Here is a 6,021-nt window from a genome sequence, read left to right as displayed (position 1 = left end):
TTCTTACTGTCGCTATTACTGACCCAAATCTTTGTCTTGGGTTTACTGCAATCTACATAGTGTAGCAGATTCCATATAGTTATATTTCACAGTTCTTGCTGTAACACAATGGACTTAACTGCTCTTAGAGAATGAGCTGATATACATCGGGCACAAGAAAGATTTAAAGAAGAAAGTAATTATGGAGTTGGAGGAAATCTCGGATATTTTGCACCAATACCACTCAAATCCCATGGGTGGCCATAGTGGAATAAACAGCACACTGGCTAAAATTTCACAATATTACACATGGAATGGTATGAAAGCTGATGTGACTGAATATGTAAGTATATTCTATGGAGAAAACTTCAGTTATAAGTTGTGTGTAGAATAATTCTATAATTTGGGATTGTGGGGTGAATATTAAATAATGGACAACATGATCGATATACATGTATTTTGCAAATCATATATATCCTACTGGTTACATCATTAATAATGTAATAACATCCATGTATTAACATTTCTGGCCACCTTAACAGTGTCAAACTTGTGATCGATGCCAAAGATTTGAAAAAATAAAGACGCAAGCTCCTGAATTAAAATCAATTAAGGTCAATGAACCTTTGGAATTGGTTGGAATGGATCTTATTGGTATATAGATATAATTTATATTCCAATTTATATAGCTTAACAATATCAGGTTTATTGCCTGACAAAATTTTGGCACTTTCAGTTTGTTTTTTATTCTAAGTCCTAATTAATTATGTGTTTTTCTGTTTAAGGACCACTTCCTACGACCTCAGCTGGGTACAAGTATGTTCTGACCTTTACCGATTATTTCACAAAATATGTGAACTTTTACCCATTGAAAGAGAAAGCTGCAGCTGGTATTGCTAATTCTATTAAAACATTTGTTTGCAGGTATGTACTATTATACTATTTATCACACTTTAATATAGGCAATATATTATATTATATGACACTGAGGATGTTAATGTTATTTTGTAGGTGGGGTGCCCCTGCTAGACTTCTGTCAGATCAAGGCAGAGAGTTTGTTGCACAGGTAAGAGAAATAATTAATATATGAGTGTTTATGCGAATTAACAACTACCTTTTCTACCTTTGCTGTTCTAATTTTAGGTTAATAATGAAGTTTGTCAGAAACTCAACATAAAAAGATCCATAACAAGTGCCTACCATCCCCAAACCAATGGTCTAGATGAACGGACAAACCAAACCCTGAAGGTCAGAATATCAAAGCTGGTCAATGAAAGCCAGGATAACTGGGATCAGTATCTGGACGAGGTTGCTTTTTCCATCCGTACCCAAAAGCAAGGGTCCACTAAATATACTCCATTCTACCTAATGTTTGGTCGCCATCCGAGGACCCCAACTGAGGTACCTACAGTACTTATTATATAGATCACTAGTCATCATCCCATTGTTATATACAAATACCAGATTTCTTTGCCTAATGTCTAACAAGTTCATGCAACACAAGATAAATGTTATAAGCTATAACTGTGTACCAATAGTCAATGCTTGTATTTGCAGATGGGGGAAGCATCAGAGGAGATCTCAGATATTACTGGCGAGAAAATAGGAGATGAGGAACTAGATGAAATCATTGAGGCTAGAGCATCTATTATGACCAATATCAACCAAAAGGTTAAGTCTTTTTAACTACAGTGTATAAAGTAGCTGTGATCAAAATAGGGTTAGCATAGACCATTAAAAGACCAGCTCTGAAGTTTTAAGAGATCCAAGAGCCTTCCGTTTGCAATGGTTAAAGTAAGGATGTATGTATTTTTTATCAGGTGAAAGAGAATGTCGAAAAAGCTCAACTGAAGCAAAAGAAGGAGTATGCCAGGAGAAAAGAAAGAGGTGTTAAAGTTTTTAAGCACGCAGTTGGAGACATAGTTCTTCGTAAATGCTTGAAAAACATCGCACGGAAAGGTGGTAAGATGGACTCAATATGGACTGGACCCTACAGGTATGAACCAAAGGTGTTACACAATTCTATCATCTATTATGTACCAATTATTGTTTTTTATATCCTATTTTTGTCAGGATTGTTGAAATAGATGATCATCAAAGGATTCAGCTTGCAAATATTGAGATTGGTGAAAATCTAAAGGTTAAAGTCCCCTATGAACAAGTCCGACCACATGCTACAAGTGAACTTCACAGACCAGCATTGCCACCAGCTTCCAATGATCCCAGACTCAATAGTTTGATGAGCAGCAGAAAGTGATGTAGTGTCTAATCCAGCTCAATTGGAAGATCATCAGACTGATCTCACATCACATCTCACAAGCAACCAATCCAAAGTTGATGACATAGAAGTTGTTGCTCATATCAAGGGCAAAAGAAGAAAAGCAGGTCCTGTGCAAGTAAAGTCAGCGACACTCAAGAAAAATGTGAAAAAACTTGCATTGAACACTTTAAACAAAGGCAAATGGTTAACTGATCAACATATTGACCACGCACAAGCAATGCTAGCAAAACAGTTTGAGCACATTGGAGGCTTGCAAGCTGTTTGTATATTTGTTCCTGATGGCTGTCAGCGTGTTGGTACTCCTGAGAAGAATTTTGTGCAAGTGCTAAATATTGCTGGAGATCATTGGATAGTAGTCAGCAATGTTGGATGTCCAAGCAATTCAGTTGTTATCTATGACAGTCTCTATGAAAACATTAATGCCTCATGTAAGGATAAGTTTTTGCGGCAAATTGCATATATGCTTATGCCAGCATCGAAATCGATGACATTGTTGTGGGCAGATATCCAAAAGCAGAAGGGAAGCTCAGACTGTGGGCTGTTTGCAATAGCAGTTGCCACCAGTCTGTGCTTTGGTGAATTACCTCAAGATTGTGAATGGAGGCAAGAGGAGATGCGTGTTCACCTGTCCAAATGCATGGAAGCTGGAAACATTACACCTTTCCCAAAGGCGAATGCTGACCGAAAACATGAACTGTATAGAAGCAGTGAAGAAATTGAACTTTTTTGTCACTGTAGGCAACCACACCTAAATAATGTTTTCATGATTCAGTGTGAAAATGGTTTCATCGTGGATGTGAAAGAGTTCCAAAAGTTGTTAAAAGGAACACTCTCTTTCTTTGTAAGAACTGTAAATAATTATATAAATGTTATAAATTATATTCATATGTAACAGGAAGATTTTATATACTAGTGGCAAATATATATATATATATTATATAACTTAAAAATTGTATGTGTCAACTTGCTAGTAATCTCAGCACATTACAATCTCAGAACAACATCATCCTAGCATGACAACCTTAGCACAACAGTCTCAGTACAACATTATTTTAGCACAACAATCTCAGCACAACAATCTCAGCACAACAATTTCTTAGCACAACAATCTCAGCACAGCATTATTTTAGCACAACAATCTCAGCACAACATTATCTCAGCACAACAATCTCAGCACAGCATTATTTTAGCACAACAATCTCAGCACAACATTATCTCAGCACAACATTATTTTAGCACAACAATCTCAGCACAACATTTTCTTAGCACAACAATCTCAGCACAGCATTATTTCAGCACAACAATCTCAGCACAACATTATCTCAGCACAACATTATTTTAGCACAACAATCTCAGCACAACAATCTCAGCATACAATCTCAGCACAACAATCTCAGCACAACATTATCTTAGCACAACAGTCTCAGTACAGCATTATCTTAGCACAACAATCTCAGCACAACAATCTCAGCACAACAATCTCAGCACAACATTATCTTAGCACAACAATCTCAGCACAACATTATCTTAGCACAACAATCTCAGCACAGCATTATTTTAGCACAACAATCTCAGCACAACATTTTCTTAGCACAGCAATCTCAGCACAGCATTATTTTAGCACAACAATCTCAGCACAACATTATCTCAGCACAACATTATTTTAGCACAACAATCTCAGCACATCATTATCTTAGCACAACAATGTTAGCACAACAATCCAAGTACAATCTTAGCACATTTTAGCAATCGTAAACAAATACTTTACCATTTACAACAGTGAATTCTTTGACTTCAAGGCACTTAAATGTTCTCAAAATGTCTTTCTGTTTGTATAAATTTGAACTGACAGCAAGTAAGCAACAATTCAAATTAATTAAAAACATTCAAATAACATGATCTGCGTGTATTTTTCCCCGTCACTCGTGTTTTATTCCTTAAAATTGTGTTGCTAGATTCATATATGATTAATATTCGGAGTTCTGCTTTAAATTTTTAAGTTCAGTTTGGAAATTCAGTCAGAAGAACCAGGGAGTATACTGTACAATCTCAGCACGATGACAATTTCAAAACGCTTTACAGCGTGCCAGGATTGCAGGCTCGATTTCGAGCATGCGCAGTAGTGACAATACAATCTCAGCACGGTGACAATCTCAGACCGCTACACCGGGATCGTTCTTGTGTATTCGTCTTAGGTGATTCAACAAAGAGGGCAGAGTTTCACCAACAAAATAGACACAAAGATTGCAGCGATAAACCATATTCACATAAAATTAGTGCATTATTACCACTGTTATATTATACCACTGATTTCACTGATTATTATATTGATATGTTTACGTGACTAACAAGCGCTCTCGCAAGTGGTCACTCGGGTTGCCTGTTTTGCCGCCTTTTTCGTCTTTTCGCACTCGAGGTCGTGCTGCAAAATTTCAAAGAAGTCATGGATGCCGAGCTTCACGGATATTTATTGAAAAAAGGAGTCCGAAAAAATGTACTGGATATTTTAGAAAAGGAAGAGGTATGTCTGCTATAATCATTTCACTTAAATCTGGAGAGGAAATAGAACGCAGAATAGTTAAAAATATTGAAAACGAACTTGACTGGTGTCATCAGTTTTTACGTTGTTTGAAAATTATCACCGACACCGGGAAAAGAAACCAAATATAATCAGTGTTCTCCATTTTCTCACTTGATATTTATGCCACGGACAGAAAATATAATGCCGGCATCACTGGGAAAAGATATTTCATACTTCTTTTCAATCCTTTTATACAATGAACAGCTCGAAAAAGAAAGCATATATGACTGACAAACTGAGTATTAAATCTGACAATCAACAGTCAGATTCAGTTGGTTGACTATTTTAGTTAATTATCTATAACTGCATTAACATGTATAACATAATAAGAAATGTGTTCCAGAATAGTTTTTAATAGACACTACAACACCATGGGCATGGGTCAACTGCATACAATTTTGCTAGTGGCAGTGCCAACCATTTTGTTTAGCAACAGAAGAGTTCCTACGGCTACACTATTAATTCATCTAAAAATAACTAGGTTAACCCGAAAAGTACACATTTTTAAGTAATGTCAGTTTTAATATGAATCAAGGCCAAAGGAAAGGCAGGAATTAATTTAGTGGCTGGAAGTTTCGTTAAAAAATAAGGAGATTTTCAATGTGAGGGAAATTATTTTTAACAGTGGAAACACTTTCCTTTCCATAATAAATCCTTAAAATCCTTATGCAGTTTTCCCTTTTCTTCTTGCCAGTGGAAGCACTGATTCTAAAAATATATTAAACTTTGTATTAGACTGTATTACAGTATGATCTGAGTATTACCACTGAATTAAGCAAAAAGCAAAACATTTAATAGCAATAAATTCAGCCCAGAAAACATTTCTTGGATGCTATACAACATGGGGAATTTGATCACCAGTGATCAATTACATGTGGATTGTGGACTTTGCTTTTTGACAGGGAGATTTATACACTGTGTAAATGAATAACCTGCTTTTAAAAGGTCAGATGCCTGGGGTTGTTACACATTTTTGATAAGATAATTTGATTGAGTTGTTATTTAAAAATTGGTCTGCCAGTCTCTTTTATTTTATTTTTCTATATCCAATGCAACATATACTGTTTTAATGGTCTAATCTAACCTGCCATGCATGCATGATAATTGTGTATAAAAAAATAATAATAATAATAAAATAAATGTATTTAAATTTTGCTTAATTTCATATAGATATGTACCC

Source organism: Dendronephthya gigantea, unplaced genomic scaffold (genome assembly GCF_004324835.1).
Source record: "Dendronephthya gigantea isolate DGI-Jeju-01 unplaced genomic scaffold, DenGig_1.0 000011F, whole genome shotgun sequence".
Taxonomy (NCBI): Eukaryota; Metazoa; Cnidaria; class Anthozoa; order Malacalcyonacea; family Nephtheidae; genus Dendronephthya; species Dendronephthya gigantea.
Note: the sequence above shows the minus strand (reverse complement) of the source record.